The sequence below is a fragment of the Nicotiana sylvestris genome, chromosome 10 (assembly GCF_000393655.2).
Source record: "Nicotiana sylvestris chromosome 10, ASM39365v2, whole genome shotgun sequence".
Taxonomy (NCBI): Eukaryota; Viridiplantae; Streptophyta; class Magnoliopsida; order Solanales; family Solanaceae; genus Nicotiana; species Nicotiana sylvestris.
Genome location: NC_091066.1, coordinates 75,244,012 through 75,254,615, shown reverse-complemented (window position 1 = coordinate 75,254,615; position 10,604 = coordinate 75,244,012).

The following is a 10,604-nucleotide window of genomic DNA, read 5'->3' as shown; positions in this document are numbered from 1 at the left end:
GCAAAGCTTCTCTTGGGCCTAACACATTTGCCTTTGATCTTATGGTCAAAAACAAATTGGTATGTATAGGATGGTGACGGTTGTGACCTTGAGACTCTTGTGTTTGTTGATAATCATCAAGTGGTTTTTTGGGACCATTTATGTTGCTCAAATCTTAGTTAAGGTTGTTGTGGGGCCCCGACTCTGTATCTTTAGCACTCCTATAGCTTGTGTGGTGAGAATTTGAATTGCAAGTCCAAGTCCCGTTCCATTAGTCTAAAACTTGTCCTAAATGTTTGTCTAGGCGAAATCTTAAGTGTAGTTTGACTTGAGAAGTGATTATAGAATCTCCTTGATCCGAATGATATCTTGAAAACATCCATAGCCTACCAATGATAATATCCCTAGTCAACCCTTTTCAGCTAAATCCCTTTTTCTTTCAAAGACTATGATACAAGCCTTTACCCGTTCTAAAAGGTCCCTCTCTTGGCACCCGATCTTTCCTTAGCACAAGGCAAAAGCATAAGTTTGGGGGAGAGATGAGGAATGCAACAAAGTGGTAAAAGGTACAAAATGAAGAAAAGGAAAGGCACAAAGAAAAAGAAAGAAAATCAAAAAGTCAAAAAGAATGAACAATGTAGAAGAAATGAAGGGATTCAATAAAAGTAAAGAGATGAAAGGTGTGGATAGTTTAGAAAGGAGAAAAGAAGGTTTGAAATGAACAAGAAAGAGTGACAGTGTGTCTCTCTAACCCCTAAGAAAAAAGTTAACGCCTCCAAAAAAAAGTCAAGAGAATGTGTGCCAAAATAAAGAAATGAAGTGCTTAAGGGAAGATGGAACCTACTTAAATCAAATATTTCCTACCCTGAGCCAAAAGCTTTCAATATATCTCCACAAAAGCCTTATATGATCTTGAGTTGAAGGAAGCTTACATTAGTGGTGACTCACATAAGGGGCAAGCTTATGGTACTTAGAGCCGGACTTGTGACCTTTCTTTGAGAGAGATGAGGGTGTTTTCCACAATCCTCGTTCTGAGTGCTACAACCTAAAAGTGAGGTTTGCTTATGGAGAGTTGAGGAGTATGAGTTTGGGTTCCACAATGACCAAAGTAGTAGAAAGAGTTTCCTTGATAAGTTGAGTCAACTCTTGATGCTCTTGTGTCGCACTAAAACCATGGTGATTAAAAGGTTGAATGTTGTTAATGATTCATTTGATTTGAGGGAAATTGTTAGTCCCAATAGATGTTAGATGAGGTCACTTTAGGTCAGCTGAATTTTCTTGGTTTTATTCTTAAGGAGGTGGGAATTACTTTGTTTGCTTGAGGACAAGCAAAAGCTTAAGTTTGGGGGAGTTGATAACTAGGGATTCTAGTTTATTTTATCTCCTTTTTGCTTGAGTTTTGGACTAAAAATATATGCAAGTAATCTTGAAAGCTTATATGTTGTGCTTGTTTGCAGGGTTTGGTCAAAAAAGTGACAAGTAGTCAAAACCAGCTCAAAAAGGAGTGAAACCTACACAAGTACCAAGAACAAGTCAAGGCACTACTGTAGCATAAAATCCACTGCAGCTGCAATAGACCCACCGCGAACGCAGTCCATTTAGTGCGGTCCGCGGTGGAAAAGATCAGAGAGATGCACTTTTTAGACGCTCAAGAACTGCGGTTCGTGGTAGATTCTTCGCGGCCGCAGTAGCCTCTTCGCGGTCGCAATCCATTTTATGCGGTCCGCGGGGAGGGGATTCAGAGAGGTGGGAGTTTTGAAGTTGGAAGCCATTGCGGTCTACGGTCCATTTTGTGCGAACCACAGTGAAGCCACCACGACTGCGATGCATTTTACGCAGTCTGCGGTGGCTAGATTCAGAAACTGCGCAATGAAGCTAAAAAGCCTCACCACGGCCGCGGTGCATTTTTCGCGGTCTGCGGTACCTCCGTCAGGGGTATTTTTGTCCAAAAAAATTTTCCTTGTATAAATACTTCTTTTTCACATTTTTAGGGTATCTTTATCTTAGCAAAGCATGTGAACGGCGGTTTTAGTCCATTTTGAGTAATTTGTAGCTAGATTAACAGTGAATCTTCAATATCTTAGTTTGTAATCATATTATATGGGTTATTTTTCATCTAAATGTCTGATTTCTTCCATTATTATGAGTAGCTAGACCTATTAGCTAGGGTTATGGGTCAACCCTAGTGTGGGTATTTGATGGGTCTTTTGTTTTAAGGCTTAGGTGTTTATGGATATTTGATATTTGGACTAATTTGTGTTTTTCATATTGAATTAGTGGTTGCAAATACTAATTTGTGCCTTTTTGACTTAGGTTATTCTTGAGAAAGAGAACTTGAGTCTAGGAAAATCAGTCCAACAAGGAATTGGGGTGTAATCAAGAGATTGATAGCCCCAATTAAAGGGTTAAACCTAGAGATAGTAATACCCGACTTGAGCCTATATTGCTTGCTCAATTTTGACACTCAATTGGTCTTGAGAAAGTCAATTTTGGCAAAGTCACTCAAGCTACCAAGAGGTATAGAGTGAGTAGTTTCGTGTATTGACTATATCGCAATTCCCAGCATAACAACTTTGCCTTAGGCTTTATAACCCGTCAAGTATTCACCTATGAGAAAGTTACTTCCCTAGTGCCTCTTTAACCATTTAGAAAACCTTACAAGCATTCATACTTAGTTTAATTTCGCATATTATTAGCATAAAATTAGAAGTAACAAACAAAAAAATATGATTGGAAGTGTAATTAAGAGCATTACGCACTGCTAGTTTAGTTAGGAATCCAAATCCAAAACATTCTAGCTCCCTGTGGATTCGATCCCGACCTTCTCGGGTAAAAGTTACATCGACCGCTCTTGCCACTTTGTAGTGGTGTAGGGTTGGACCCAATCAATGATCTTTGAAACTCTTCACACAGAGAATCATTTGTTGCACCAAAGATGATGTCATCAACATAGACTAGCACAATGAGCAGGTTCCTCTCTTGTTTCTTTAGAAATAGGGTGTTGTCGATTTTTTCTCTTGTAAAGCCATTTTCAAGGAGGAATTTGGACAACCTTTAATACCATGCACGAAGGGCCTGCTTCAGCCCATATAATGCCTTGTCAAGTCTGAATACATTCTCAAGATGCTCATGAAATTCAAAACCAGGTGGTTGTTTGACGAAGACTTCTTCCTTTAGATACCCATTCTGAAATGCACTTTTGACATCCATTTGGAACAATTTGAATTCTGTATGAGATGCAAAGGCAATGAGGATTCTGATGGCTTCTATGCAAGCAACTGGAGCAAAAGTTTCATCATAGTTTATCCCTTCTTCTTGATTGTAGCCTTGAACTACTAACCTTGTTGTTCCTTGTTGTGTTCCCAAACTCATCAAGTTTGTTTCTGAACACCCACCTAGTTCCTATGACAGTTATGTCTGTGGGTCGAGGAACCAGGTGCCATACGTTTCTCCTCTCAAATTAATGGAGTTCATCTTGTATAATAGTAATCCAGTCAGCATCTTTCAATGCTTCGTTGATATTTTTAAACTCTATTTAATAGAAGAAGGCTGAGAAGGCAAGTGAATTTCTTGACTTTGATCTAGTTTGAATCCCTGAGTCAAGAGGAGTGATCACATTTTGAAGAGGGTGTGAACTTTTGTGTTTCTAGTTAGACACTTGAATCTCATTGCGAGAGGATCCAGGTTCCTCTGGATGAGATCCATTGTAATTATGAGTGCCACTTCTCATATCATCATCAGGGGTTCCTTGCACATCATCAACAACTCTGTTTTCTACTTCAGTTATTGTGATTGAGGGACCAGGTTCCTCTACATCAGCTGGAGATTCAGCTGCACCATTTACATTTGATTTCTTAACCTGACTCATCATGTCATCCTTTCTGTCACACCTCCTTTTTACTACACCCTGTAAAGGGTATAAATATAAGGGAGTTTTTCCAATTAAAGGACAATCGAAACGGGATTAATTCTTTAAAATTCAGAGTCTCCACTTGGGATAATTTATGGTGTCCCAAGTCACCGGTTTAAAATCCCAAATCAAGAAAAGTTGACTCTATTTAAGGTCTACGAACATAGAAATCCGGGTAAGGAATTCTGTTAACCCAAGAGAAGGTGTTAGGAATTCCCAAGTTCCGTGGTTCTAGCACGGTCGCTTTGATCATACTTGGCTTAAACAAATTGTCTAATTACTCATTTTAGAACCTATGTGCATTTGCCTCTTTTATTTAAGAAATTATCTTGAGACAAGTCACGCGTACGTGTACCCGTTTGTTTGGCGTGTCAATAATCATGTCACGCGAACGTGTCCACGATTAATAACGCTTTATTATTATTAAGAAAATTTAGTCGAAGTTGCGCGAACGCATACTCCGAATTAGTCCTTTTTTTAAAAATCGTAATTATATTACGCGAACATATACACAATCACGGCGGTATATTAAATGGGCCTAAAGCAAACTACAAACATTTGTTACTTACATCTAAATCACAAGAGGGCCGTGTATTTTAAGGTTTGTTTGGTTTGGTGCACCTCGAATATAATTAAAAGAACGTGACCAGTTGATCAATAGACGTGGAGGATTTCAACTTATGTTATGCCAAAGCTTAAGCTAAAACTTAATAATCAATAGGATAGCAAATGACAACCCATGTTTGATTGGGGAAAAGCCTAGGCTGGTCATAAGCCAAAGGCTGGCTGGCTGTGGCTGTAGGCCGGCATGAGAAACAATTGGGTTTAACATTGAAGCCTAGCTTGGCAATCAGATCGCTGAAGGGAAAAATAATCACCATTGGGCCAATAATGGCAGCCCAATACACGATTCAGCATTAAAGTTTTGAAGAAAATTATATCATTCAAGAAATATGGAATTGAACGAAGTTTGAAGCAAATTATTCACCAATTAACAACAAAACTCAAAGGCCCCCAACTCGTATTAAATTCTGATTCAAATATTGCACATTTAAAATAGACCACACGACTTCAAAACTTGCCCAAGCAAACTAAATATAAAGAGTTAAACCAAGTCTGAAAATTCCGAGTCAACAATCAGACTCAAATACCATTCGAAAGTTTTTTAAGATCCAAGGTTTACATGAACAAAATGACAACTCTAAAACCCCTGTACTATATTTCAAGCGATATAGGAGTAAATCTAAAATGAGCAGTGGGAAATGAGCCTAAATCAAGCTTGCTAAACCAGCAACATAAAGAATATGAACTTAGAATTTACCAAAGCTATGAAACACACCTCCAAATCAGCTAGCCTTAACTAATTAAACTAGGAATCATAGTCCTTAATTAATACATATTCTACCAAGCCCAAAACACTCTCAAATCAGCTATATTGTGACGACCCGGCCCGTCGTCACATGAGTTACTACCCCATTTCCCCCATTTTATGCTTCTTAATGTTTCGTTATCGGTATTCGGTGTGTAGAGTTAAATCGGATTTGTTATGATAGGAAATGAGAGACTTAGTCTCTTTAAGGAAGGCTTGTTTTGGAAAAGTCAATCGGATATTGACTATTGATTTAGAGGGCTCGGATGTGATTTTCGGTGATTCGGTTAGCTTCGGGGGTTGATATGTGGCTTAGGAGTGTGATCGGAATTGATTTTGGAGGTCCGGAGTGGAATTAGGCTTGAATTGGCGAAGTTAGTATTTCGGCGAATTCCGGTTGGTAGGTGAGATTTTGATACGGGGGTCAGAATGGAATTCCGAGAGTTGCAGTAGCTTCGTTAGGTGAATTTTGATGTGTGTGCAAAATTTCAGATTATTCGGAGGTGTTTTGTTTGGGTTTTTGATCAAATGCGTATTTCGGAAGTTTTTAAGAAATTTAGGCTTGAATCCGATGTAATTTGATGATTTTGGTGTTGTCTGTGGTGTTTTGATGATTGGAACAAGTTTGAATGATATTTTAGGATGGGTTGGCACTTTTGGTTGAGGTCCCGGGGGCCTCGGGGTGATTTCGGATGGTCAATCGGACCAATCTTGGTTTTTGAAGTTGCAGATTTCAGCTGAGTGTTGCAGAACATTTTTGTTCTCTGCGATCGTAGGAGTGCAATTACGATCGCATAGAAGGTTTGGGGAAGGCCGTTCTGATTGCTCAATACGATCGCGGAATAGGGTATGCGATCGCATAGGTTGAGGAGGTTGTTCATTGTGACCGCATGAGGAGTAATGCGATCGCGTAGTGTTAAATGGACCTGAGGTTCTGAGGGGTACTTTGTTCAATGCGATCGCGGAGTAGTGTATGCGATCATGTAGGTTTGATTGGTGAAGCAGTGCGATTGCAGTTAAGGGGTCGGGTTCGCATAGGACATTTTGGAGGCCTGGGAAAGTTGAGCTATGCGATCGCAGAGGCTTGGATGCGATCGCATAGAGTAAAATCTGGGCTGACAGAAGGGTTTTAATAAACATTTCACCCGCGAATCAAGTCCCATTTCCTCCATTGTTGAGTAACCTTGGGAGCTTTTGACGAGTATTAAAGAGGGTTTTGACTGGGAATCGATTGGAGGTGAGTCCTATGGCCTAGAAATGTCATTTAATTGTAGATTCAACATCTAAATTCATGGAAATTGGATTAAAAAGGGAAGGATTAGGGCTTGACTTTTGAAATAGAAATTTGGGGGTTTGAGGGAGCATTTGAGCTCGGATTTTGGTAAATTTGATATGTATAGACTCGTGGCGAGATAAGGAATCCGGCGATGCCAATTTTCTAATTTTTTGAGAAGTGGGCCCGGGGCTTGGGTTTTGCCAACTTTGTGATTTTCGATATTTTTCGAGTCTTTTCGATTGGGTTGTATTCCTTTAGCCTATTGTAACGTATTACTTGTGGTTTTGATCAGATTCGACGCTCGAGGAGGTAGATTTGCGAGGCAAGAGAGTAGCGAGCTAGGATTTCGGCCTGCTTGAGGTGAGTAATGAATGTAAATGATGTCCTGAGGGTTTGAAACCCCGGATTTGCACATCGTAGTGCTATATTGAGGTGAAACACGCGCTTGATGATGAGCGCGGGTGGTTTACTATTGGGGATTGTGACTTGGTCTGTCCCGAGTGATGCTTCTACTGCGTATTTGATCAAAACTTATTTGTTATCATCATTATTTGGACTGATTGTCATATTTGGGCTTCTTGCCAATTCTTTGAACCCTCCGGGGAGTTTATTTACTATTTCCTCACTGTTTGACTTACTCCTTGAACTTAGTCGTACCGTTTTTTACTGTCTTACAACTCAGCCACTTTTACACGATTTTTAAAACTAAAAGATATATTAAATGATGTTTTGGGCTGAGAACTACTATTTTACTATTGCCCGAGGAGCTTATATGATTTCTGGACTGAGTACGGCCAAGGGCCAGATGTGAGGATACTATGGGATCGAGTTGCGCGCCGCAGCAGTGTTACACTGATATGGATATGAGGATGAGGGCCTAGATTTGATGCCACGAGATGGCTTGATATTGTGCTTAGGCCGCAAGGGGCCCCTCCCGGAGTCTGCACACCCCTAGTGAGAGCCGTCGACGATAAATAAATGGAGCGTGCTGCTTGCCGCAACAGGTACTATAGGGTACCGTTCTATGTGTTGATTTCTCTTTATATGTCTGTCATTTAACTGCTTATTTGTTGTAATATTTCTATATTTCGTTTCCATTGGTTTATTACTCTCATATTACTTGTTTTTAAACTGCCGCATTGTAGATTACTCTGTATTTTCCGTGATTTCTTATTCTCAGTTATTATTTATGCTTATTACTCACTGGGTCGGAGTACTCACATTACTCCCTTCACCTTGCGTGCAGATCCAGGTGCATCTGAGGCTGAGTGAGGATTATTTCACTTGAGCAGCGCATATCCGGGAGCATCGAGGTAGCTGCATGGCGTCCGCAGCCCTGATCTCTCCCTTTTATCCTTGTTATTAATTAGTATTCCCTAGATGGACATGTATTAGGTTGTTAAACTTGTACTAGAGGCTCGAGACTTGTGACACCAGATCTGTATAGGCTATGGAGTGGTATTATCATCTGACTTTTCGCATATTTAACTCGTTGTCTTAAACTCTTATTGGAGTAATTTGGCAATTTAACTGTGTTAACTGATAATGATTTTCATAAGAAAACAGAAAGGGTTGTTAGTTGGTCAGGCTTGCCTAGCAGTGTGTTGGGCACCATCACGACCGGGGTTGGGGTCGTGACAAGTTGGTATCGGAGCCTAGGTTACTAGGTCTCACAAGTCTGGAGCCGGTTTAGTAGAGTCTCGCGGATCGGTATAGAGACATCTTTACTTATCCTCGGGAGGCTGCAGAACCTGTTAGGAAAATTCCACATTCTTGAAATTCTTGTCGTGCGAACTTGTTGCTCCGAATACTAAATTTCTCTTTATCCCATTCTCTCACAAATGGTGAGGACTCGAGCTACCGGACGTGCCGGATGACCACCAGTACCACCTATTGAGGCTACTAGAGGCCGTGGACGCGGTCGTGGTCATGGTAAAGGCAGAGCAGCAGGGGCAGCACCTGTGGATCCTTTAGTTGCCTCAACTCAGGACCAGGCTCCAGCAGCACCAGTGCAGGCACCAGCTGTGCCCATTGTGATACCGGGTCTCCAGGAGGCCTTGGCATAGATCTTGACAGTTTGCACAGGCCTGGCTCAGGCAGTTTCAGCCACCACAGTAGCAGCTACTTCACAGGCCGGGGGAGGCAATCAGACCCCCGCTGCTCGCACACCTAAGCAGGTAGTGCAGGGACTACAGACGCCGGGGGCACCTCCAGCTCAGCCGGTTATACCAGTTCAGGAGTTCGTAGTACCAGTTATGCCAAACGATGAGCAGCGTCGTCTTGAGAGGTTTGGTAGGCTCCAGCCTCCGTCGTTTAGTGGTGCTGAGGGCGAGGATGCCCAGGGTTTTCTTGACAAGTGCCAGCGGATGCTCCGTACAACAGGGATTCTTGAGTCTAATGGTGTGGCATTTACCACCTTTCAGTTCTCGGGGGCTGCCTTTACTTGGTGGGAGGATTTTGAGAGGCGTAGGCCAGTTGGTGCAGCACCCCTTTCTTGGCAGCAGTTCTCCGCTCTCTTCTTAGAGAAGTATGTACCGCAGTCCCACAGAGAGGAGCTGCGTAGGCAGTTTGAGTAGTTGACGTAGGGGGGTATGACCGTGACCCAGTATGAGATGAGGTTTTCTGAGTTGGCTCGTCATGCCATTTGGATGATTCTGACAGATCGTGAGAGGATCAGGAGATTTGTGGATGGCCTTAACTACCATCTCCGTATTCTGATGACTAGAGAGAGTATTAGGTGCTACGTTCGAGGAGGTGGTTGATATCGCTCGTGAGATTGAGACGGTTCGCCGTCGAGAGCGAGAGGAGAGGGAGGCCAAGAGGCCTCGAGGATCGGGCAGTTACAGTGGTGCTCCTTCGAGAGGCCAGTTCCAGCATGGTAGAGGTCGTTCTTTCAGGCCTGCTCATTCAGCCCGTCCAGAGTATCGTGGGGCATCTTCCGATCGTGGTTATCATGGGTCTCAGCAGGGCCAGCCTTCACTCAGCACCCTTCCAGCTTAGAGTTCGTCTCATGCCCCATCAGCTCAGGGTTCTTCTACGCTGAGTGCATCAGCAAGTCACTCCGGTGCTAGGGGTTCCCTTCAGTCCCCATCTCCAGCACCGGGTAGTTGTTATGAGTATGGAGAGTTCGGGAATATGAGGAGGCAGTGTCCTCGACTTCGCGTTGATCAGTATCAACAAAGGGGTCAGCCCTCGACTTCTGCTCTAGTTACTTCACCACCCGCTCAGCCAGCTAGGGGTGGAGGTCAGGCAGCCAAGGGTCGCCCTAGAGGGGGAGGTAGATCAGGGGGAGGTCAGGCCCGTTTCTATGCGCTCCCAAGCAGACCCGACGCCATTGCTTCGGATGCTGTCATTATAGGTATTGTTTCAGTCTGCCACAGAGATGCCTTTGCATGATTTGATCCTGGTTCCACCTTTTCTTATGTGTCATCATACTTTGCTCATTATTTGGGTACGCCCTGTGAGTTTCTTGCTTTACCTGTTTATGTATCTACCCCAATGGGCGATACTGTTGTTGTAGACCGTGTGTACCGGTCATATGTGGTGACTATTGGGGGTCTAGAGACCCGAGTAGATCTATTGCTATTGAGCATGGTGGATTTTGATGTCATTTTGGGCATGGATTGGATATCCCCGTGTCGTGCTATTCTAGACTGTCATGCTAAGACAGTCACTTTGGCTATGCCAGGTGTACCGCAGATCGAGTGGCGTGGTGTAACTGATTATGTTCCTAGTAGAGTGATATCCTTCTTGAAGGCCCAACGTATGGTTGAGAAGGGTTGATTTTCATATCTAGCGTTTGTGAGGGATGTTGGAGCCGAGACTCCTAGTATTGATTCTATTCCAGTTGTGAGGGATTTCCCCGATGTTTTTCCTGCAGACCTATCGGGTATGCCACCGGACAGGGATATTGATTTTGGTATTGACCTGGTGCCGGGCACTCAGCCCATTTCTATTCCGTCGTATCGTATGGCACCAGCAGAGTTGAAGGAATTGAAAGAACAGCTTCAGGAACTCCTAGATAAGGGGTTCATTCGGCCTAGTATGTCACCTTGGGGTGTGCCCGTTCT